Consider the following 26464-nt stretch of genomic DNA (forward strand, 5'->3'; position numbering starts at 1 on the left):
TATCTCATCCAGAAAATGATAGAAGTAGATAGATTTTTTTTTTTAATTGTTATTATTATTTTTAAAATAAATAAGCAACCTAATGGTGCTTCAGAAAATTCAAGGCTGCCTGGAATTGAGGTTGTCTTCATTTTTGTTGTCTGTGTGTCCTCCTGATGCCTCTAACTTTCACTATCTGCTATCAAGCTTCTGAGACCAAATATCTGTTAGCAGTTTAAACTCCGGCAGAGCCAGACTCAGCCTTCACCACCTGTTTGAATGAAGCACAGCTGTGAGGGACCCCCAGTTTGAGGGGAGCTTTGAGGCCCTCTCAGCCCTAAGCCTCATCACGAATGGAAATACTTGGGTGGTGGAGAAAGATGACTCGTGCAGGGAGGATTCCCAGTCCCTGTCCCTTTGACTGTGCCCTTGTAAGGTGAGTGCTGATGTCCAGATCCAGCAGGAACCCTGTGCTATCTGTGTCCATCCCATCTAACTGCCTGACACTGGTTTGAAGGCAACCTACCACCTTGCAGAACAAAATCCTTTAAATACTGCAGTTGTGTTACAACATCTGTACGCGAGCATATTTGGAGCAGGGTTTGCAAACAACTCTCACAGCCTTTTCTTGGAGACACTTTGACACACGTGTCGTTTTACCCCTCCAAGCGTGAAGGGCTTGGCTCTGGAGGTGATGAAAGAGTTAAGAGTGGCAGGGGTGCTGGGTGGCTGGGCTACAAGGGGAGGTGTGCGGGTGGGTTGGTGGTGCCCACCGGAGGAGTTCTGAGTCCTGAGGCTGTTTGCAATTCCAAAACAAATATATCGATGCTGTGGGTTCCCAGCCGGTACAACTCTAACCCTATTCCATGGGGTGTCTGAAATACCTCAAACCATGCAAGGCTATTCGTTTATATATTTGTGTTTCTGTGTTTATATGAACTCATGCGCATTTCCTGTTGATGATGAACGCTCAATTAATGTGCCTCGGTCTTTGCTTTGGGTTTTTTCAGGCAGCTGCATACAGCTGCCTGGGTGAGGCAGAAGAGCTGGGCACAATGTTCTCCACTCCTGCTAAAGATTTTTAGTTTCCTATTCATTTGGACTCATATAAAGACAGGTTAACTCTGAATTTATTTTTGTTTGTTTGTTTTTTCCTTCTTTTCATGTTCTCGTTAATAATTTTGCAGTCTGGCTATTTATTGCTGCTAAATAGTTCCCTCAAATGTGCAGGCTGTCATCATCTGAGTTTCTGGAGCCAGAATCATTGCAAAGACACTGCCAGCCTGAGACTTTTAATTCACTTCTGGTAGCATAATTTTATTTACTACTTCTTTTTTTTTTTTTTTTTTTTAAGATACAGTTTATTATCTTCAAAACACTCGGTAGAGTGGGCTTTCTGAATATTCAAATCTTAAACTCTTACCTTCTCAAGACTCACTTTAGGTTTCAGCATCAGTGTTGCTTTTCTTTCTTAGTAAACTACTGTAACGTGGGAGACAGCTGGCAAGAAGGTTTCTAGCAAAGAGCAAGAAAAAGGGAGAATTCTTAAGGGATCATTTAGAACATTTGTTAGGGATCTTTTATAATTAAAAAAAATTGTTTTTTAAGATGACTTGTATTATTTGCTCGTTAGGCTTTACAAAAAAATTTTGCATACAGTCCAATAAACTTGATTCTGCATTCTCCTGCTGCTCGTCTGTATGGTTTTTGCATGTTTTGCAAAAAAGGAAATTTATGTTCAAACTGGTTTTAGAAATTTGTTTTCAGTTTCTCTTGAGGCTGTAATTTTTCTTTCTTTCCATTTACTGAAAAAAATCCATTAACATCCATATGATGCATTTTTTGCTATTGTGTTGGAAATCTGAGAATAATGAATAAATAGACTTATTTTTTTTTTTCCCCAACACAAATGTTTCGTGTAATGTGTAGGGGTTTGTGTCCTTCAGGGAGGCTCACCCTTTTTTTTAGTGCAAGAGGATTTTTTTGAAGTAATGAAATATAGGCGATAATCCTGAATTGCATGGCTTTCTGGGAGCAATATGTATTACACTAATTTGTAGACAGTATTTAACCTTCTGGCAGGGGGAGTGAGCCTTTCCCGGAGCCAGCCTCTGATACACGTTCCCTTGACTACATGTCTGTGAGGTTCCTACGAGGAAGTCTTGGTGGCTGATAGTCCCGTGAATACGCACTGACCCTGCCAGGTTGGTGCTGGTTGGATCTGGGTGGCAAAGGTCACTTTGGGTGTTCAGCCTGTGAGGCCAGCTCCTGCCTGTCAGCTGTCAAATGGAAATGTGACTTGAAAGGAAGAAGGGGAGAAGCCACGTATGAGAACGTCTCCCAGACCTGTGGTATTGTCCTTGGAGAAAAGTGGGGTCTTTGGTCACTGTAACGTACCTGTCCTGGAGGCAGGTTCTGTAGCTGCATGTCCTTCTGTAATGACCAGTAGTCCTGGGTCTGCGCGACTTGGTCACTACTCTAAATTACTGAAGCGTTCAGTGATGTGCATTGGGAAATTGTCACTTTTGGGTGGAGTTGAAGGCAACCTGCTGATGCGAGCCACGTTTAGACAGCTCTGTCTTGTCGAGACGCTACTGGCGCTTCTGCCGTCACCAGACAAGGTTGGGTTGGTGTAGTTTGAGTAAAGTGGGGAGTGTCATCTTTTGGTTCAAATCGGTCCAAATCTATTGAACTGCCAAAATCATTGCAAGGCTGTGTGACCTACCATGGCTTTCGGGGAGAGGAGGTGTGCGGTTAAGAGAGAGAGCATGAGCGCCTGGATGCTCAGCCACTCACTGCAATTACTTTACTTTGAGGTTTTCTAAGAGGGGCAAAAAAAGCGTGTTTTTTTTTCTTTTTTTTTTTTTTTTTTTTTCAGTGTTTTAGCTGAGCACACTGAATTTGTGTGGTTGGAGGTCTGGATTTTTCTTACTGCAAAACAAAAGAAATGAAAAATATAACAAACTCTGACATGCCAAGTAGTGAAAAACCAAAACAGGATGGGGATGGAAATTAGTTTGTTGTTTTTAAAATGTATGTTTGTTATGTAGTTTTGATTAAAAAAAAAAAAAAATCCAACAAAAAAAAAAAAACAAAACCACCCCCAGCCCCCCCCCCCACCAAGGATCAAAATTATGTTTATTTGAGGTCCTGAAAAATGTATGGACATTCTTGGCATTAATTGTAAGTATGTATGGCTAGCAGGAGCGGCCACACAGCGTTATCACACCAAGTATTTACAGCTGTGGAAGAGCCATACACAAGCTACTTAAAAACTGACCATAAATTGAAAATCTGCTTATGTGATTAACATTTTGGGTAAAGATGTGTAAATTTCACATCTCAAACTTCAGAAACAGTCTCTTGTAATCTACAGTGGATTCTACTCTTAACACAGCACCAGTCCTGTTCTTGCCATTCTTACAAAATAGAGGTAATTTACGAGACTAAAAATTTCTGTTTGCACTCCGCTTTAAAAATCCTCTGCCTTAACAGAGAGCTCTTGTGCAGACCTTGTAATCAAGTCAAGCCTGAGCTGCTTAAAATAAAATTGTGTTTGCCTCCTTAGCATTGTCTGGAGAGATACAGCCTGGACATACACATGTGTGTATAAAAAAAAATTGAGTTTGCTCCAAAAATCTTTGCTTTTCTTTAGGGAAGAATGTGACTTCCCTTTGATCTATCAATTTGTTTTCATGTGTAACCCCATTGTTAGGAGCACTCCAGTTAATCAGTTAATCATGTTTAAATATGATGCAAAAATAAATTTCAATGGTGAACACTAATCTAATGGAGATAGGTAATATACCTTGATAACTTAAAAGTTAAATCTAAGCAAAATGTCATTTTAAGAGTTGAGGGTAAGTACTGAAGCAAAATCAGAGTGCTGTGGAAGTCTGTACATATAACAAATGTGTTTCAGGCCACTGTGCTTTTTATAACAAAAAACTGCGTTGATTCGTTCCTTTTTTTGCTAGTGTAGGACAGCTCAGTCATTTTAAATTTCGAATTAAGATGAGGAGGTTGGATTTCATATCTGTTTGAGCTTTGTTAGTGTTTAATTTTTAACCTTCATTTCAAGTGGAAAATTTCTGCATATTTCTTTGTTGTACAGTGTTGTAGTGTAATTTGAAACACATGTAGAGTTCTGGCACTTAATCTAGAAATGACTTGTGTAACTTCTTTGCTGTCAATCATAGTGATTTTTTTTTTTTTGAGTGAGGCAATAATAAGGATGCTCTCAAAACTCTTCTTAAACCATAGTTGATCTGATCTTTGTCCAGATTAGTTTTTGCTAAAATCCTGTCAGTGTCTGCATTAAGTTCAAGGCAGTGAAATCACTGAGAATTGGTTTTGAATGGGTGACAGGACCACTGGGCTTTAAAAGTTGTAGCAGGTGATTTTTCACATCTGCTCTCTTTGTCATGGGGTATGCAGATATTTCTTGAATCTTGGAAAACGAGAAAAGCCGCAAATGAAGGACTTTCTTGATCTGCTTTGGCCCATTGATTTTTGAACACTCAATTCATTCTGCTCCTTTGAATAGAATATAGTTTCTCAATAAGCTCAGTAGTCAGAGTCAAAAGATTGAGTAAGAGCAAGGAAAGTTTGTCTTGCTTTGGAGAGCATGTAGAGGGCTGCACTCCTTCTTGCAGGAATTCTCTTGGCTACCAAGGCATATGGTCTGAATTTCCCAGTGTCTCCTGCTGCAGGGCCTGATCCTCCGCAGAAAGATTTCTGTCGGCTGCAATGTGTTTTGAATCAGGCACCTAATGAATGAGAATTATCAGGTAAGTAGTGATTACTGCTTTGAAGACACAGCTCCATTTGCATACAGCCTTTTAAAGTGAAGCATTTTTTCTCATTTTATCACGAACAATTAAATAAAAACCTATGAATGACAACAGAAGTACTACGTGGGTACACTTTTTTGGAATGGTGAATATGGCTAAGTGTGCTGTCTTTTTCAAGAGAGGATGGAACAAGGAAACAGAACTGTGTGTAAACCATCTTAATTTGGTTTGATGTAGAAACTTTCTTGCATTGCTTTAGTGTACTGTAGAAATCCTACAGGTTTCGTCATAGGTTTTTGGAAGGACGCAAATTTAATACAGAGGAGGTAGATTAGCACCAGTTTTTCCAACTGAGTGGAAATCGAGGAAAGGAGCGCCGTCTGAAATCTTACTGTTTAAGAAATCAGTTTTCTGGCAAAAATGTCTATGAACATTTCAAACAACACCCTGTAGTATATGGTGTTTTGCATGGAGCTCTTCTGTCAAGGTCATTAGCAATTGAATATATTAAAAGCGGACTGCTTATGAAACGGAGACTTTTGCTTCCTGCCCGCCCACCTGTGGGTATAGTGTGGGTTCTGTAACTGTAAAAGGTCTCGGGAGGGTTATAAAAAGCAGAGAATATGGAAAATATATAAAGAAACAAAGAAGGACGCCTGCATACACCATGTAGTTTCTTATATGTAAAGTTGGCTGTACTTGTATATGTACCACTAAATTAACCTCAAAAGCTGGCCATGACAGCAGAATGTCCGTAGTAATTGTTTTTGTTGGCGTTTGGCTTCAAAATTAACTCATCGATCTAACATGAGTCTCTGTACTCAGAATACTGGTCTGGTAATGTTTTTTAACTTTTTCGTGCAATCATGGAAAAAATATGTTTCTGCTCGAAGCAGTTGTCAAACAAGCTTCTTTCATCGACAATCAGACACAGGGCAGCTGAGTAAGGCTGTTTAGTCTAGAATAAATACTCGAGAGATTACAAGGTCACTGTAGGAAATGTAATTATACCATTTATTCCAGAATAGTCTTTTTGTAGTGTGGGCTTGCAGAATACTAAATCATGCATTTATTAAAATACATATAATATGAAGAAAAAAATATTCAGAGTCTTAGCATAAGGAATGGAGAATTGCCTGGCAAACTGTACTACACGTTTAACCAGTAAATATCTACAATTACTTAAAAAAATCAGGACGGTAATATTGCCTTTATTATTGAAAGTTGGTAGGAGGCGAGCCCTGAGCTGTCTCTGCAGATGTAGAGGCAGTGAGGCTAAGTAGACAGTTGAAAGCGTCAGCAGAGCTGTCTGCAGATGGGTTATAATGTGGTAGGAGGCATCCTGCAATCGTGTGGGCCAAATGCCCTATTTTCTGCAGTCTTTTGTGTCTCACCAAATCAAAGCCTTGTTACTACCAGCCACTTAAAAATACCCGATGGTCTGTGATATTTCTTATCTTTTATTGAAAACCCTTCTTTGCTTTTATCCTTCTCTTCATCCCCTGCATTGATATCACTATTGATGTATGGTTCTCTTGTGACTTTATATGTCCACAGACTTTACTCCTTAGTTGTCCTCTATCAGCTTAGCAAAATATATTTTTGTAGAAGTTAGATTTTAGGTCTTCTCTTCCTTCTCTGAAATTATATGGTAAGTTTGAGGTCAGTAGTTTCTGTGCTCAGTGTTTTTCTTTACTTTTTTTTTTTACCTTGCTCCTCCTGCACTGTATTGCCCTTTTTGAGTCTTCCTCTGACTCCTCACCCATACGTATAATTGCATTGGGAGTTGTGTAGTTGTGTAGAAAAACGATACGTTTTGCATGTGCAGGAGTGATCCTTCCTGCTTATCTCTTCTTCAACAGAAGGGCATCAGTGTCCTCAGCTTTTGTAGTTCTTCCCAGGACAGAGTGCCAAAATGCTTTCTTTAAGCCCAGTGTTAGACTAGAGAGGCAGGAACACCTTAGCGATGAGGAGCAAAGTTTCTCCAATGATGGTCGTAGAGAATATGGGAGCTCATGGAGGACCACTGCTGAGAGAAAGCTTCAGCTCTTGACCAACATCTGAGCATCGCTCATGGTTTGTACTTGGCTGTAAGGAATATCAGAGAGATGACATGACAAGGAATTGCTCTGGGGCAGTCTAGGCAAAAGCTGTCATGGTTTTCTGAAGAGTCTGTTTGGATGGACAATCTTTTAAATTAATTATTTAGTACCAGATGTACTTGAAGTAGAAAGGTGAGGAGCATCCTGTTTTGAATTTGCCCTCTAAGGCATTTGTAAAAATCCATTTTAATAAAAACGCAAGTAGGAAGCCTGAAAAAGAGGAAGAGGGAGAGGCTTCCTAGACTCTTCAACGCTTGTTTCAAGCAGGGGAGTTATGTATAGTGAAAATAGTTAGACTGAGTGGGACAGCCTGCAAAACAGACCACTAAAGGGGAAAATAAAGCCAGAAATGATGCATCTTCTTGACTCTGACACTGGTAAACATAGCTGTAAAGCAGCCTTCCAAATGAAATTTATGTGTTCAGGTATCAAGTGACTGAAAAGGTGAATTAAAAGTTTCCTGAAAAGGCAGAGAGAAGCATGGGGGAGTCTTGCTTGAAGCTTTATGCAACTTTTCAACCTGTTGCTCATGATTCTTTAACCCTCTTCAGATAGCTTTATTGTAGCTTTATTCTTGACGAGTAGTATTTTTCACAGTGATCAGGAGTCAACAATGTCTAAAGCTTCTCTCTCTGAAGAGTGCTAAGTGGTAGGAGTGAGGGATGTCTTCCTGGAGGAGCATGCTATTTGCCAAAGTCAGTAATTCCATTCATAAATTTGATCCTACGTATGTAACCGATCTCACACCTGATATGATGGATGGCAAGATTTTTAAGGTTTGGGCTGGTAGTTTCTGCTTTCTTATTTTGATAATAACGCTAATGTCCCCCAGATTACATCACACTGGAGGAACTTTTTGGAAAAGTGTAACTAGAGAACGTTCCTTAGAGTTAATGGCACCTGATCACATGTGTTCTCTTCTTTATTTTTCCTGGTTTCCTTTTAAAAAAAAAAAAATAAATCCAAGTCTTACACACCCATAAGAATTGGAGTTTATATCTCCCTCCATTCCAGCAGTTTGTGCATCTGTTCACTGATTGCGGTCACACTTTGTGGAGCAGCAGGGATCTCAGGGGTAGCTAAGACCCTAGCTGCTGCATAAAAAGGAGTGGTTGGATATGGAGAGGGGACCCTAAAAGTACCTTGACTGACCAAAAGGCAACCTGGAAAGGTTATAACTTATTAGCCACGAGAGAAACTGCATGGAGTGAGACACCTCATAGATGTCCTAATTGCCCAAGAAAAGCATCGTCTGGAGCTTGTTAGCACCCACAGGACTAAGCCGTCAGAAGCCAGACTGCATTAGTTCTGGTGTCATGGTACTACTTAACTAAGGAGAGGAAAACTGAAGCTCTTTGGATCTTTGAAATTGGATGTCCAAGGACAGGTAAAAGGTGTCTCAGGTGTCTTTTGTAGCTAGAGACTCAAGTATGTTGGGTCAAGGGGAGAAAAGAGGAACCCAAACCTTTTACAAACAAACAAACAAAACCCCCAAAAGCACAGCTGTTCTTGGCTTTGTGTGTTCTGGACTCCTTTTTTTTCCACCATAAACACTAACAACATGAGGTGCTTGAACGACACGAGTCTCTTAAATGCCGGTATTTGCAGAATGAGGTACAATCCATGAATTCTCTAAATACTATTGATTTATAAGCATCCACCGCTTTGATTTCAAATTAGCCTCTGTATCACATGATTGAGGTGTTGAACGGTTGCTTGACACCCACCATAAGCTCGCTGGAGGTGCTGATGCTGGCTTGCGGTACCATCTACACAGTGCTCTGCCTCAGCCAGTGCACCCCATGGCGAGGCCAGTAAACCTGTCTGTCTGCGCACCCGGAGCACGCGGCAGCGCCCACTTGAGCGGAGAAAGAAAGGACTGGCCCCTGAACAAACAGTGGTCTTAGGAAGACTGGTGACACTAAACTTACAGCAACAGAGGCAATTATTAATTCAGCGTTTTTTAAAATAAGCCCTTTTTTTTCCTCCCTTGCGTTAGGGACATAATACGTATTTCCTATTACGCTCTATAGCTTTGGCTTTTTTTACTGTTTGCTGTTTTTGTTTTGCGGTGTTTTGTTATTTTTTTTAGTGGGGCTGCTTACAGGGGGTTGAGGGAAGTACCTGCAGTGAAGTTGGTTGGCTGGAGATTATATACACACGTTTAGGAACTGATTGTCATGGCTTTGGTTTTAAAGCGTTGCTAATAGTTGCTAACAGTTGAAAACTGTTCTAGGTGAACAAGCCATGTAGTACCAGGCTTCCAGAAGAGGTTGAGTTGTTCGCTTCTCTCTGTTCCATTCGAGTTAGGCCACATTTCTAATAACAAAATAGGGGGCCGAACATAATCGGACTTCACAGATGAGCTATTGCTCTGGCTTGAAGGTAACGCCACCATATTTTTGTTTCTTTACCTAACTGGTATTAAATGTAAAAACATAAATCCTTTTCAGTGGGAGAGGAGAGGGGGAGATGGTTTTCATTTGGCATAATTTCCTGTGAGACGTGGTTCTAAACAAGGCCCATATTTACACAAGACAATACAGTTTTACATGTACTAGTATATCCAGCACACTTTAAAATTGTTTAGCCAGCCCCGGGTATTAAATACCTTCACAATAAATGTGTTTAATAAAAGTAGATGAAGTTTGAAATAATTTTTGAATAATTTTACAGTAGAAACACCAGTTAAATCAACCCCATTGCAGTAATAAATGTCACAAAAACAATTAATTATACTTGCTTGCCACTGCAAAATCAATTGTGTAACTGTTCTTCTAAAACTGACTTTTACATTACTAAATCCTAAACACTACACTTCTGTAACTTGTCAGAATCAGGTTTTGGTTAATAGATATTTTCAGTGATGTAATGGGAACTTCTGGCATGGAGTCAGAATATAATGGACTGTGATTAATGTTTTAATAAGCACTTTTCTTCTACTTATGATGCAGCAGTGAAATGGTTTCCTGCTTAGATTGATAGAACAGCAGGTGTGCGTACATAGTTTTTTCTTTCAGTAAGAGTAGGTTTTTCAATTCTTCTGCTTGAAAATATTTGATGTTTTTCCTTGAGTCAAATGCTGTTGATTTGGGGTTTTCAGTTCGTCTGTTTTAAATCGAGCTATTGCCGATATTTGTCATTTGAAAGTGGAGGGAGCCATGGGAACCTTTTTTTAAGTATTTAAAATTTCAGTACCTAAAATAATTGCTTTGCAAAAGGGGAAACTCATCAGTTTAAAAATACTTTTGATATATTGATGTCTTCTTCAGTGAAAAGATTTGTTTAAAAATAGTGTTAGAGTAATTCAAAAGCATGAGAACAAAGTATGGTGTTGAAAATATTAGCAGGTTAGATTTATTATTGAAGTTGATGTAATACACTTGCTACATGCTTATTTACTTTTGTACTTGAAGTGGTTGTGTTTTTCTATATTTTAAATGTTTCTACCAAAAAAAAAAAGTAGTCTATTTTAATCACACTTTTTAATGACTCATCAATCCAGATTTGTTGCAGGGATAGGTTTTTTGCTTAGGGATCCAGTCAGCTGCTCTCCTGATGGAGAGGTGGTGTTTCTTCTAAGATGCTGCTTAAGGTGAGCACATTCTCTATGCTCTTGATGCCCTACTGATATCAGGTGGGTGGTGGTTGCTCACTTGCTCTCAGCTATTCCTCTGTGTAACTTCACAGCACGAGGACTACCTTCTGTTGCAAACAAAGTAGTCTCTTTTCTTTCCTTCTCCTCTGTCTTTGTAGGCTGGGTAGTAGCAATGCATATACCTGTGATGAGGGGAGACGAGAAGAGGGCAAACTCTGTAGAAAGAGGAGGTCCCATGTCTTGGCTATTGCTGGCATTAGTCCACTAGGCATGTGTCCAGGCACCTCTGCTCTCTCATTACAAAAAGTCAGGGGAGCCTTTCTGGAAGAACAGAAGAAGTGCTGTGGTCCTGGCTCCAATGCAGGTGCTCTTCTCTGGAGTCTGTAGACATTAATAGAGATTCAAGATGACAGGTAGTTTCTCCATCTCTGTTCTTTCCCTGAAACCTGGGAATCTTACTGATTGCTCTGTTCTCAGGAGCATCAACCCATGCTTTAATTTTTCCATCAACTTTGGAAAAAATGCACCTATCAGCATAATCATGTTTTTAATATTTATTAAGAATTTCCCAAACAACCTCTATACCATGGGTTTATGCCAACTCTGTGTGCTGGGGTAGCATCTGCCTTGCATAGTGAAAGTTACTTGTGTGTTTCCTTTATTTGCTACTGCTGCATTTGTCTTGTTCTCCCTTAAAAAGATGGAGAAAGGGGAGTTCTGGCTGCTATCTTTATTTCCTGATTCTCTTCCAGAATTCATGAGGAAATGCTCATGAATAAAGCCAAAAAAAACCTACACCTCTTCTCCCCTTCCTGTCGTTAGAAGGTTCCGTCTCTCCTCCTCCTCTTTTCACATTTAGGCCCTGATGGATTGGACAGACTTCTTGCTCTGTGGTCATTGATTCTGTTAATTGTCAAAAAGTATTCCAGAAATGAGAGAGGAGATCTGCACTCTGAGGCCATCTCAAAACTTGGAAGCATAAAGCCTCTGCTGTTCCAGACTCTCTTCAGCACACAGTTAATTTTGGAATGAAAAGTCTCACAGATACAGAGTCTGCAAACAATCTGAAATATGGAAAGAAAATCTTGCCTTTTTTTTTTGCCCTTTTTTTTTTTTTCTTATTCCATGATGTAGGTGTATCCTGCTTTTTTCTCACCAGAAGAGAGAAGCAAGTATTGTTGGGAAGGCGTGAGTACAATAGGGGCGTTTGCTTTCAAGAGTCTGCTGTGAATGAGTAGTACTCTGCCTTGAGCCGTCCAGGCCATAGGATCCTTCTTGATCTTTTGGCTTTTGTCTAAGAGCAGTCACTAAAGTTACTATTTTTGTGAAACTGCCCTCTTGTTCTCGCTCATCCAGAAGTGATCTATAGACTTTTTAGATCTGCTATATTTACTCAATTTACCTAGCCCTTAAATGTGCTTGGAAAAGCATGGACCAGCAGAAGAACATATAAAACTGTTGTTGTCCAATTCTACAAGCACATGAGCAATCGGTAGTGTCGTAACAGCTGGTACTCACCCTGGAGATGAGAGTAATGATAACTCAGCGCAACTGCCCTCTTCACTGCTTTCATATGTTCTTGCAGCTAACGCCACCACACTCCTTCCCTGCCTTCTCCTAAGAGCTGTAGGAAGTTCTTGTGCTCCCTGGCCTGTTTTTGTCTCTACTTTTGACATGAGAGCCAAAAATAAAAATAAAAGCTCAAGGTAGGTCCAGTTCTGCTCCCATCCCCGGCAGAGAGGATTTGTAGTGGCTTCGGTAGGAATAGGTTTAGGCCTACAGAAGTTCCTTTAATGTTCCCACCCTTGGGAAGTATGTGTGGATACTACTTTTGCATTGCAACGCAGCGGATGAACTGTTTGTGCTCACAGGCACTTTCATGTAGTTGAGGAGTGTGCTCAACATGGCTCAGGGATGTTTGCAAATGGAGCAAAGGAATGTGGCTACCTCTGTGACAGAGAGCTGCGGCAGTGAAGCAGGGCACTAATGCTGCAGGCTGTTTGTTTGGGTAATAGCTTGGCTGACTTAGTAGGTATTTGGCTTTACTGGGAGCTACAGGCTGCTAGTTGACTTTCCTGCATTTCAAAACAGAAATTCTGAAAAACCATCTGGAGCGATCTGCTAAGATCAACTGCCTATATGTCCTATGGTAGCAGGTTTTACAGGCTGTCTGCCCTGAGAATTTAAGATCAGAAAAGAAAATCAATGTCTTTTCTTTTAATGTTATTTTTATCCTCTTAGAAAAATACTCTGTTAATGGGGATAGCAAATACATGAGATTTCAGTATCACACGATCACAGTACTCGTATATGGGTCTATTTCACGCCTTCCTCATGTGTATACGCACCTCTTGTTTCCACGGGAGTAGCGGAGCAGTAATGGAGTTTAATGTAAGTGTCAGCATCTGCCCAGCAGTCCTGCTGAGCGGTGACAGGTGAGTACAGCAGGGCTCTAGCCTAGACCTCTGGAGAAGGAGTTGGTTTCCCCGTTACGTTGCTGTCTTTGGCTGAGCTTGGGAAGGCTAGTAAGGTCAAATTCCTGAAATCTTCATCGGTCGTACATCTAAGCTCCTTACAGGCCTGACCTTCAATTTTTTTTTTTATTTTTATTTTGTTCTTCCTTTTTAAAAATATTTTTATTTTCCCCATTAGTGTTTTGGTTTGTTATCTGCAAAATGGGATTTTCTGTTTTGAAATATCAGTGTTAGGCACTGGGAAGGACTTGCCACTTAGGGAGGACCACATAAGCTGGAATGGCTGGGTAGAGGTGATAATACAGGCTGCTGGTGTTTTCAAGAATAGTGCATCCTCTATTTTGGGCTGCTTTGAAGGATGGTGATTTGCAACAAATCCCAGAGTTTTTGTTGACTCATGACTTGTATTTTGGTTTTATTCAGCATTTTTTTCCCTTTCTTAGGGCTCCAACAGCTGAAACAGCACCATCTTACCACACTGCAGTTTCAGCTGAGTCTGGTGTTTGAAATGGCAACACTGCTAAATGTTTGTGACTTGTTTTTAGAACAGCATTTCAGCTGCCAGTTTCCTTAAGAAAGCAAAAACAATATGAAAAGCAAGAAATGCAAATAAAAGACAGGCTTTAAAATACTTCTGATGTTAAAAAAAAAAAAGTCAAACTAAACAAAAAGGGTTCAGAAGACAAGCTGAATTTAGCAAAATTTCTAGGAAAAAGACATATAAATAAGCATGTGCGCTCCTTGAGTCCCATCACCTTCTTTCCTCCCCCCTTTTCTCCAAACCACACATAAACTCATTGATTACATTTTCTCTTAGTGAGCTGCATCTGAAAATTTTGCTTTTCCTCTGGTAAAAGGTTTGGATGCTCCTAGAAGAATAGCTGCCACGTGGTGGAGGTAAATGTAGGGGGGAATGAGAGCTCCCCAAAACTCCCTACTTCCTTGCAAAGTGGTGAAGAAACTGCGTTGGTACTATTAACTCTTCCAAGAAGAAGGTATGACTTAGGGCATCAAGAGTAGCTGCTTTGAGGGCATGCTCTATGCACCCAGAAAGGCTGTAATTTCTACTGGAATGATTTTATTGATATATATGTTTGTGTGCGTGTGTGCATATGTGTATATGCGTATATCATTATATATCATTTTACATTTACAATGCAATAACTCCTTATTGTTACTGCTGTCGTATCATTAGGTGTTTATGTAAGCATGTCAATGCATTGGTTGTTTTAGCAACTGCAGCTGAAGATAGGTGTTTTGCCCCAGAAGAGAGAAGCTAATGCTCAGAGAACTTATGCAGAAAACCAGGTTGAATACTGAATAGACAAAGGTAACATTTTCTAGAGCAACTATTTGAATGAAGAGTCCGTCTTGTGAGTTTTAATGGACTGTAGGCTCTGAATTGATGAAAGACATATACTAGCTTAGGATAATCAGACTAGAGAAGGAAAGGTGTTGGAAACGCGGCATTAATGTAAAAGGATGTATTGGCGCATGGAGCAGTGTGTGCTGTTTGGAAAGGTGCTTGCAGAGCCGCAGAGGAAGAGACCGCCCGTGCAGAGAGATGGATCAGATCTGATCCTATCGCAGATTCCTCTATAGCCTTTGTTAAGTCAGGTGACTAAAATCCTGAAAGGCAATTAAGCACCAAAATACCTTTGGAGTTTGGTTTCAGTCCACGTGTAAACCTTTTTTTTTTTTTTTTTTTTTTCCCTCTTTGTCTCCCCATTCCCCTGCTTGATATTACTGTGTGTTATGTATCCACCTCCTTAGCTACAGAAGTAACCAGAGCTCATGTTTTGTAAGTTGGCCACCATTATGTCTATGTTGTTTCCAGTATTAATTAATTTATGTAGTGCTCTGTTCTTTGTGACCTGTGTACTTTGCTCCTAGCTGCATGACCTTTGCTATTAAGCTGTCTCTAGTTGGAAGAAGTCCGTATTAGTAAATGCTACAGATTACCCTGAATAATTTATCTATTTTCCCAGCCCCCTCAGATTTTTTGACAGCTGTGCATTTTACAAGGGGTGACTTTTATATTTTCTTTTAAATCGTAGATGAAAGTTGTTGAGTATCACTGCGATAAAATGAGGTCCCTGTAGGGAAAATACCTCATCGGATGATGAATCCCCATTTACACTTATTTCTTGAGATCTATCAGTGTAAATCGTGCTTAAATATTTTTTTGGTGTAGAACCTATGAAACTAATTTGAATGTAGTACCTTAAGAAAAAAAAATTACTGGCTGTTTTTGTTATAAACCTGAAGGTGAGCCTGATCTTTCCTTTTCATTGAGGTAAGTCACTGATGCATGTGTTAGTTCTTGGGATGAAGAAATTTGAGACCCGTGTTGGTTATACAAATCCATAGGTCAGTGTGGAATATATTCAGCAGCAGTGCATTAAATGGACAGAGCATATAGCGGGAGCTTTTGCACTCTAGTGGGATTAAAGGATAATAACTCTGATGCAAAAAGACGAACAACGCAGGAAGGAGATCCATAGCATACCTGCAGAAATTGTGCCAAATCTTTTTTTTTCTTGAAAAAATAGAATGTACTTTTTCTACAAAAAGTGAGGAATTTGCACTGATACAGCTTGAACCTCCCTAAAGAGTTATAGGGAAATTATGTGAAGCTACACTCGTGGTAAAGTGTGTGTGGGGACTACTTTTGAGATGGCTTCTAGGGCAGCTTGGACTTGCGTGTGCTCCAGTGTGTGTTGGAATAGCACAGAGGTGGTCTGGGAAGAGCCGGCTCTGCTTCTCCTGGGGTATGTGCTCTTCCATGGCTCCAGCTGGTAGAACCTTTGTAGTAACAAGAAGTTCTCAGTCACAAAGGGCATCTCATTAGCCCATAGTAGATTTATGTGCCAAAATATTATTTAAGTCTTTGAAAACCTCCTTAGCACTTGTGTGGCAGATAATGCAATACTTCTATGTAGCTACTTTAGAGTCAACTTACCGGAGTGCTTGTCCTACTAATGGGAGAAATCAATATGGTCCTTTGCTCTCTTCCCTTAAATCACATCAGCAGCCTGTCAGGCATGATGCACTGTGCTTGACCAACTCACTAGAAATTATTAGCTTTATTTTAGTTAGTAAAGAAATTTTATTTGACCAAACCCTCTTTCTCACCAGAAAGTCAGAGTGCCTTTGGTGAGTAGAATATAGCCTTTTACTTCAGAATAGATCCATGCTCAAATAAAAGTGGTTGTTTTTCTTCTGTGATATGCTCTTCCATGCTCTTCATGGACTTAAAAACTGAGAAATATAGGTCCACAGACACCCTGATGTTGTTTCCCATTATGCATCTAGTGAGTGCTCCCAGTTCCTGGCTGCCATCTGGGAGACCTGCAGTACTGGTCCAGTTGCTTGTAACCGTCGATTACAAGGAAATGCATTTTGATAGGGAAAATTTTTCAACACCTGCATTACCCACCATGCTGATATGTATTTATTCATTTACATTTTAACTGAAGAACTGCATTAAGCACGTCATATGCATTATCTTTCTCTGCTCTGCTGCCTTTAATTAGGAGGTTTATACACTGATGTACAACGAACACAAACATTAAATTGGGACTTGAGTTATACTGACCATAAAATGTGACGAGATCTGGCACTTGGTTTAATGATGCCAGAGTGGCATGACATGTAATCTAATGACATCGCATTGTACGGTGTTGCAGAAAGCACTAATATTTTATGTAGTCTTAAAAAAAAGAAAAAAGCTTGGTTATAACATTCAGTGCATGTTTGTGCACAAACATGCATATACCTGTTTATGGCTGTATGTTAAAGCAGTGGCCTATACTGTTTCTTAAATCTCTTGTTATAGCAAGGAGGTTTTATATCTTAATAATATGAGAAATGAAGCAGTTCAAGAGCACAAAGCAGGAAAATTACCTTCTTTAACTTTCTACAGATGTTTATGATGATTGAAGACTAAAGGAGTTTCGTAATGAAATAGCAAATTGCATGAAAGAAGTTAAACTTCAGTACAAAGATACACTGTATTTTAATATTCTAGGGGAGTGTATCACATACTAATATAATAATCACTCACCTCTTGTCTTGCAGCTTTTTGACTTGACGTAGCCATGGAACTTCCCTTTAAAGCACAGTAATTTCTTTTAAACCCGTTTGATCTGTCAAGTTAGGTGTAGAAGCTTCTGTCAGACATGAAGAAGATAGCAGATTTGGCTCTGACAGATGATACAAATACAGTGAAGTTAATTGATTTCGCCAGGGGAGAAAATTCTTCCTCCCAATTATGTCAAATGCCAGACAACTTTTCAGAGGTGGGGAGGGAAAAAATGCCCAAAGGACAATACTGACAGGGTGCTTTTCTAGTAAGTGCTTTCTGTGCTTTATTTTTATTTTTACTTTTTTTTTAATTATTATTTTATTTAAGCTTTCAGGGATAAAGTAATAAAATCAACTAGCTCAGTCGCATCTTTGTTTTGGGATTCTCAGAGCTCATAAATCCATTGCCCTTCTGTGGTCCTCTAGGATTTTCTGCCTATTTTTATGAAGATAGAAACTTGCAGGAGACTCTGTGAGGCAAGGAAGTGATAGACTTTTTATTTTTCTGCCAGTTTTAGCTGTTCTGCTTCTTTGACTTCGTATTGGTATAACTTAAACCCTGTCAAAGTCAACAGGTTTCTGTCACGTTCTAAGTTTTTAGCATTTGGAAGGCAGAGGAGAGAGGACTAGTCTTTTTACTTTGTTCGTTAATCCCTGGTCAGGACTATAGCCTGTCTCATATACGAAGTTCTGCAGTTTCGTGTTCCAGCACCACATGATTCTTTTACAGAAATTTCCTGTCAGTGGAGAAGGAGCCAGCAAGGCTGTCATGGTAGGGGTTATTGTTCTGAGGAATAAAACTCCATTTTCTCCACTGACACCTTCTCCTCCCCCACCTCAGTTTTTGTTTTTAGTTCATGGGTTTTTCCACTGCAGCTCACGGTAAGTATTATTGCCAAGAAATCATGAAGACAATAAAAAGGGATTTGTGCAGGCCACTTTTTATTCTGTATCACTTGCTTCCGAGATTGGGATGCATAACAGACCACAGTGGTGGGCACTGCATGCATATGCGTGTTTGTGCATACACAGATTTGTACAATCACTTAGCATGCCCAACATGGTATCTGTACTACGATTAAAAGGGTGTCTGTGTCTCTCTGATGTATGAAAGTTGGTCTGTAGTGAGCCTGGGTAACCGGACCACGTTCCCTCTCTCTGGTAAGTGCTACAGGTGGTTGCATGTTGCAGCAGAACAAATATAAAACTGTTGCAGGAGTTAATTTTTACAGGCTAGGAAGACCTGCCTGGCTGGCAAATGTTAAGTTCACTGGATGGGTTTCTTTCTAACTGGATGAGCCCTTTTAAGTCATCAAGGCTGAGCATGGTTGCCATTAATTAAGGCTGCAAGGTGATCAGCACTTTTTTGTGAAAAAAAGATCAAAATGAATCGCACCCCAGTCTTCAGGGTGTTTTTTCACAGTGAAGGTAGAATCTGTTTCCAATGTCCTTTTCTTTTGTAGCGCAGCTCTACTATATGTAGCCAGCCTTTTTGGGTCTTACTGTTCAGTAACTCTTACGACTTTTTCAAGAGCGTATTGGTAAATCTGACAGTGTTTATATTTTATGTGGTTGGGTTTTTGGTTATTTGTTGCTGTTGTTGGCTTTACAGAAGTGCCAAGGAACATATAATGCAAGTCCATCATACTAGACACTGTACAGTGATTTAGAGGTGTGTGGAGGAACAGTCTGTGCCCCAAACTGCCTAAAAGTGGAGGACGCCACCTTTAAAAGGAAAAAAATAAACAACACGCAACAGTAACAAACTAGCTCCCTTTTATTTCTCCTGCACTTGACTCTCTTCTGGCTAAATGTGGCAATGCTATCAAAACTTTTCATTCTTTTGGCTTCTCCCTGTCAGTACAACTGTTCCAGACCTTTCAGTGGTAAAGAACTCCATTCAGTTTGTGGATTCCAACTTTTTACTCATCCTTGCATCTGGTTTTGTTGCCTTAAAACCCAGATATTTTCAGATTGACACAATATTGATCACAGTTGCGTTTGGTTAAATTTGAGGTTAATTTACATGAGTCAGTGATGAAATTTCATGTGACACTGTTTTGGACATCAGGAATTCATTATCTTTAAAATCATTTTTTGAGAAACTTTATTCAGCCACTAAATGTACTTTTATTAAAACAACCCCTTAGTATGCATAATTTAGATTTGGAATCATGGTAAATTTGTTTTTTCACATTTCTTGGAGTGTTCTTTCAGTTTAGCTAAACAACATTCTATTTAGGGCATAATTTTAAGAATAATTTTTGTCATTCTGGCAGCAGATGCTGTAACATTGTAATTATGCCATAAGCATTCAATGTTTTTCCATCGTAAGCTGGATATAATCCCAGTTCAGGAATACAGCTTTCTTGTTGCTCTCGTCTCTTCAAGTGAAGGTACAATTTTATCCACAGAAATGATTTCTTCATAAAATCCCCCATTTGGGTTAGTTACGTACTAAAGCAGTTCAAAAAGAGAAGTCTGTCTTTCCCTCTGAAGTCATAAATGATTTTTGAACTTTTCTTAAAGGAAATTCGCTTTTAAGAATGAGTTAAGACAGCAGATACTGTTCAGAAATAAACTTGGTTTTTGCATATATGAAAATATTGCTCTCATTTAGCCATCTTAATTGAAAATGAGAAATAGTTAAACCAATACAATACACATTATATACATACAAAATGCAATGTACATACCTGTTATGTTGTGGATTTTAAAGCCAAACAGGACCTAGTGGTATACCCCAAGGGTCAATACTGGGACCAGTAGTGCTTACTCTCTTCGTTACTGGCTGTCTGATGGGAAAGAGTGCACCCTCAGCAAGTGTGTGCAGGCAATACAAAGTTCAGAGGAGCAGCTCAGGTACCAGATGGTTGTGCTGCCCTTCAAAGGGTCCTCAACAGGCTGGAGAAGTGGTCTGACAGTGATCTCATGAAGTTCAACAAAGAGAAATGCAAAGTTCTGCACCTGGTGAGGAATAACCCTGCACCAATGCAGGCTGGGGACTGACTGGCTGGAAAGCAGCTTTGCGCAGAAGGCCTTGGAGCACACCAAGCTGACTGTGGGCCAGCTATGTGTCCTTGTGGGAAAGAAGGCCAACAGCCTCCTGGGCTTCATTAGGCAGAGTGTTACCAGCAGGTCAAGGCAGGTGATCCTTCCCCTCTGTTCAGCATGGGTGAGACGCATCTGGAGTGCTGTGTCCAGTCCTGGGCTCCCCAGTGCAAGAGACGTGGACACATTGGAGTAAGGACTTGGGGTGTCTGTCACGTGAGATGAGATTGAGGGAGTTGGAACTGTTTAATCTGGAGAAGAGAAGGGTCAGAAGGATCTTGTCAATGTGTGCAAATACCTCATGGAGGGCAGGGAGTAAAGGGGACGGAGCCAGACTCTTCTCAGTGGTGCCTTGTGAGAGGACAAGAGGCCCAAATTGAATGCCTCAGTGCAAAAATTGAAATACAATGAGTTCCATTAAAATATGTTCACTGCAAGGGAGGTCAAAAAATGGAATGGGTCGTCTGGAGAGTTTGTGAAATCTTTCTCCTTAGAGATATTCAAAACTTGACTGGGCATGGCCCTGAGCAACTTGCTTGAGCTGACCCTGCTTTGAGCGGGGGAGCTGGACTGAATGGTCTCCAGGTGAGCCTTCCAGCCTCCATGTTTCTCTGCATTACAGCCTTTATATCTGTCTGTTCTGACTCTGCATGACAAGATGATAAAAATTCATCAAATAATCTCAGCATCAAGATATATAAACTATATAAAAGAAGGGAGAGATGATTTCTTTCAAATTGAGAACTTCTAAACCAGAATCCACTAGAAAGTGTCTCTTTGTTAGCAGGCTACCTTTATCTTCTTAGTTACTTTTTGCTGAGGTCTCAGAGGTTGTCTGTAAGGGTAGTCCACCAGTTTCTAAAGTGGTGTCTTAGATGATGCGGCTGGAGTCGCCATCAGGTGTGGGCTTGGTAACATGAAATCAGTGAACTTGCATTGGTCTAAGGCACGATGAGTAAAGCAACTATGAGTTAACCTGAGATTTCAAAGAGGTGATCTAGTTTGAAATTGGCTTTGTTCATACACCCTTTAAACTTTCTAGGAGGAAAGAAGTACTGAAATAAAAAGCCGTATCTGCTCATAAAATAGGAACAAGCTGTCATATTGTCCTGCTGGTCTCACTGGTGTAGTCAGGCCCCCCCTGTACTCCCTTTTTTGCTCCTGGAGAGGGACGGCTGGGGTGGAGGGACCATTGGTCTGACTTGGTACAGCTTTCCTTACGTTAAACACCTTTCTTTAGTTCTTATTCAGGATACAATACTGAACTTGGATAATGGCGACCAGGTAATTAATCCTATTGTCTGAAGCAAAGCGAATGGCATTTGCTTCTTTATAGCAAAAAGCAATAGTGTTTGTTGTGCCTTTGATCTCTCTAAAGTGCTCTGATGTGATGAGGTCATCTTGAGGAAGCAATAACAGGTCTTTCCTTGAATTTTGTATTCAACTCGACGTAAAAGGAAGAAGGAAAAATGGAATCGAATATGTGCTTATTGTGATAATTCGTTTCATTCAACAATTAGCTTCTTTTTCAAAGTTGCTGTACAACTTTGAGTGTTGGAATGGGATATTGGCGAATGACTTCATTAGTTTTCACTGACGCTAATTTTGCTTTCTAGATCAGTAAGACTGCTGGCTTCCCTTTCGAAACTGATTTTCTTTATCGGTGTATTTGCTTGTGTGTCTTGATAATCCTTCCAGTTACTACTTCAGAAGATGTGGGAAGGAGAAGAATACTTGTTCCCTGAAGGTTGCTCTAAACCAGTCATTGCTTGTATGATGCGCAATGAATGAAATATTTCCATACACCATAAAACTTTATCTCAAAGAAAGCCTTGAGAAATTCAAATAATGGCAAATATTCTGTAGACTAACTCTTGCAAGGGCTAAATAGCCTGGCCTTGATCCAGGAAGGCACTTAACAATGTGCTTAAAGTTAAGCACATTGAATATTCTTACTGGCATGAGTGAAAAATCAATGAGACTACTCACATGCTTAAAATAAGACATATGCTTAAGTGTCTTTCTGGACGTCAGCCAGAGCGTTCAGCCTGTGAGATGGGCTGAATTCTAATTGTGGGCAAAAGCCAGTAGTGTTTCATATTGCTTGTCTAGTGTGTTTCTGAAGAATTCATTGATATTGTCTGTGTTTATTTTAATTGGCCTCCATTTCCCATCTAAGCCCTACCAACTCCAAAGCTCTGGGAGTAAAATAGATGTGCAACTTAGGGTTGTCAAACAGCTTGTCAGGGATAGTACTTAGGCTGTATATATTGTTATAGAGCAGGAACTGGACTTCAGAAAAGCTGGGAAAAGATGAGGTGAAACATGATTGTTTTCTTTGGTAGCCAAGGTTTTAATATAGAGAGAAAATGAAGAGGAGAGAAGAGAAGGGCTGGTGACACATCGCACCTTTTCAGTTAACATAGTTGCTTCTTAGGAAACATTAAAGAATGCAGACAGATGCATTAATAATCTGCTGGCAGTGGCTGTTGCCTTGGCAAGTAGGCTTTCCTACCTACTATTGATTTTTCTGACTCTCAGGCAGCAATTTGCAATGGGTGGCTTGATCCCTTACCCTCAAAATGGGCAGCGAGATGAGTTGTCACGGCCAAAATATTTTTTACTTTCTAACCAATCCCTCCTGTTTCTTCAACAGCATCTTTTACTGCTTAGATGACAATTTCCACTGCTGACAACTGTGAATGATAAAATATACTATATTTAAACACAAAGAGCCTCCGTGTCTAGAGGTGCAAAATAACCCACCACAAGGCTACTGAGCTCTTCGTTGGCACCAGCTACACTTGTAGAACCCAACCCTGCAGCGCTGTAAACCTGGGACATTACTGGTTGGCAAGTGTAAAAGCAGTGGAGCCACAGTGATTCAGAAGAAATCTTTGCTGTCAACTCTAACTTAGTTATCTAAGGAAATAACACGTCGTTTTCCCCCCACCCTCTTTTGTTTTTCAACGTCTAGACATTGGTTGTCTTCCATTTTTCCTCTCTGTGTTTACGGCTTCCTCCTTACATCTGACATTGCTGTTTGGTTTTTTTTCTACCCAGTTTGTTAGAGCCCATGCAGCAAATTCTTCTTTGTACACTGCCTATGAGTTGTGATTGCTGATATTTCTTCACCTGTCTTTTTTACTGGAAATTAAAATTTTTGTTTCCTTATATATATTAGGTTTACACCAGATGAGAGAGAAACTTACAGAGTAGTTGAAAGGAGAGTGACCAGAATAAAGGAAAATCAAGCATAAATGTTTTGTAAAGGGTTAAATAGGTAAAACTAGAAGCAACCAGTTGACCCCGTGGAATTTTATATGTAATTGCAAAAGCATCTCCTGAAAATGCATCTCCATGAAGGAGCAGACCCCTTCCACAGTGAGTCTTGAGCAGATTTGAATGAGCTTGCTTGTGGTTGATTTTCTTTCAGCTGCAGAAGCGTGCTTGCTATAGCACTACAAGCTCGGTTTCAAGTATCTTTCAAGGTAACTAGCAGCATATGTTTTTATTGTGTGCTTGCCCTAATGGCTTCATCTTCAACTTGAATTCCTCTTTTCCTTAAAGAAAGGCTTAATAGAATAACCTGTCACATACAGAATTTCACCTGAATTGAATAAGAGGTGATTTAAGGTTCAAGTTTAGGAGGTGTATTCAGATTCAGGGATAGCCAAAGACCTTTTAAGCAGTGAAATGATGTGCGCTAAAGGTATTGGAGACAGAATTAGAAGTTGAAGAGTGGGTGGAAAATGGTATTTTGTAGCTTATTTTTCCTTCAGCTGTTTTTCCCTTAGCTTTTCTAAAATCAGCTATCAAGCTTAAGTCTAGGTCTACGAGTGTATCTGGTTGCAGGTGTCTTCAATGTGACAGAGCCTTCTGCCACCTAGTGTTAATGTGAATTCTCTCCTCAGCAAGGTATCACCAGATAATTTATTAAATGTCATTATTTATTAATGATAATCCCCCCCAATTGCTAGGCGCTCTCTCTGAACGTTTAAAAATTCAGTTTTTGCACCAGAGGGTTTCAGAATCGATTCAATCAGTATGCACAACTTCTTTGGATACGTTTATGGAGGATGCAGTTTACAAGGTGGGTCAAGTTGTTACACAAGTAGTCCGTGGAGAATTTCAGTAATTGTGAAGGTCACTCCTCCGTAACAACTCCGTTAGCACTTTTCTCCCCCAGGTGAAACTAAGGGATTCTGCCGAACTCAGCACACTTTGCTCGGATATCTGTGCTCCTGCTGGTTCGGGAAATTGTATTAGACTGAAAGCAGCAGAGAGTAAAAATTAATTAAACAGAAATTATATAAAATAAAGAATGGTTCCATTTAGACACTTAACTCATTGTCTTTTTAGAAGAGTAAAACTAAAATCTCCCATCATCACTGCTTTTTCCCCTCTAGAAATTTCACCGGGGCACAATAGAGAAGGACAATAAAATCCAGAGAATTGCACCCAGATTTCACAATAGAAACGTCAGACTGTTAAAATAGAAAAATAGGCTTGATGATACTTTATATTTAAGCCAAATAATAATAGCTCCTACCATATGCTGACAGATAGGAGGAAACTGCTTAGGATTGATGGAGTGTTTTTTTTCCCTTCGCTGCCCTGTAAAAATATTTTTATGAGAACAGAGCAACTCTTTCCCGTTCTGCCCTCCACCTCTGAGAGCTGTCTTTGACTGCTCTGTGAAAGAGTGGGGCCAAACGGTTCCTTCGCAGGTTGGTGTTGGAGAGCTCAGCCAAAAGGCTGCACGTGACTCCTCGCTCCTAGCTCCTGCCCTCCTCTCTCTTCTCCCTCCCACCTCTTCCAGGCCTTCCTGAGGAGCAAATGCCAGCATGGCTGAGAGCTGTAAACTCGATCCTCAACATCAGACTGAAACGCTGACCTGGGCAGCAGCAATCAGAACGTGAAGAAGCGGAGGGTCTGATGCGTTAAAGCATTAGTCAGCTGGGGTACCAGGAGGGCTGGTTTTTTCACCTTGTTTTGACCTGAACAGTCTCATCTTCTTTAAATAGTGTTCAAACTGCAATCTTTTTTGCTTTCGACAATTATGCTTTTCAAATACTGCCTAAAGAAAATAACTTTAGGTTCTTATTATCTCAAATGAATAACTACGAGCAGAGAGCACGTTAAAAACTTGCTCGTAGTTATTCATTTGAGATAATTATTAGGTTTGGTGGCTTACTCATCTGATCAGTATCAGAGGTTAAAAACCCTCTAGAAATTCTTGTGCATCTTGTGCTATTTTGTTTCTGAGTCATATTAAACTGGAATTACCATACAACATGAATTCATTGCTACTTTGTCAGAGCAGAGGATGCTGTGTCACAGTGAAAACAGAATAGACCGTCTGACTTAGGGAGACAGTGTTTTCAAAGCTGAGGTTATATACAGCTTTTTCTTTGTTCCGATGATATTTTTTCCATCAGAAGTGATTTGGGGGCAAAGCCTGTGGTAAATGCATTTCTGGTGTTATTTTTCTGCTCTCAGTCCTTTACGCTGGCAGGGGGGAGAAGGTGATGTTTCTTTCCTGTAGGTCCAGCCTCATCATTCTTACTGAGGCTGGTGCCCTGCATGGCATTTCAGAGCTGTGCAGGTAAATGGAGGAGGCAAACCAGGGGAGAGCATAGGAGTGAAGGACACTGTTGACCTCCATTAGTCTGGAGCCTGGCTGTGACCGTGCCTGACACCCGAGTTACTCAGGGGCTCTGTCCTCCCCTGCTTGGACTGAAACATGGTCCATCAACGTGGAAAAAAACCTCTAAAACTGTGCTAGCCAGTCCATTTTCCAGCCTCGGGCCCAAAGTTAAGGTCCTTACCAGAGCTTCTGGGGAACAAAGTATCTCCTCTCTCCTTGTGGCAGGGCATCCTGTGCTCTGCAGTTGTGGTACAGCCATGACCGTCCTTGTGGTCTGTTGCCACAGAGCACATCAAGCAAAATGGATTGAAAAAGGGGGTTAAAAAAAAGTCTCTGTGCATCTCCACCCTCTTTCTGTAGGTGTTCCTGACTGAGTGCTCTGTTCAGAAAGGGCTCCCTTTGCTTCACAGCTGCATAATTTACATGGAAGCTGGTCCAGGAGGAATCTCTTTCATGTAGCTCGCTCAAAGCCCCGGTTCATCAATATGGATTGCTTGCCGTGCATCGGGGGATTTATGGTACCCGGTGGGGTGCGCGGAAGTTGGAGAAAAATGCAGAGAGTGAGAAACTGTAGGGAATTTTTGTCCTAAAAGAAGAATTTGCGTGTCCAGATGAACTGTCTTTCAGAATAAAAGTTGTGTTCTCTCTTTTTGCCTACAGAAGAGGTGCTGTATTCCCGCAAGCTAGGAAATGTTCCCCTAGCTGTGGGGAAAGGCAGAGTGATGTCTTTA

General features: G+C 40.4%; 1 protein-coding gene across 1 annotated transcript in view; it reads left to right on the plus strand.

Moving 5' to 3' along the window:
- Nucleotides 1-26464, plus strand: part of MNAT1 (MNAT1 component of CDK activating kinase) — a 127228-nt gene that overhangs the window by 89424 nt on the left and 11340 nt on the right. The window lies entirely within an intron of this gene.

Source organism: Larus michahellis, chromosome 4 (genome assembly GCF_964199755.1).
Source record: "Larus michahellis chromosome 4, bLarMic1.1, whole genome shotgun sequence".
In the NCBI taxonomy this organism is placed as follows: domain Eukaryota; kingdom Metazoa; phylum Chordata; class Aves; order Charadriiformes; family Laridae; genus Larus; species Larus michahellis.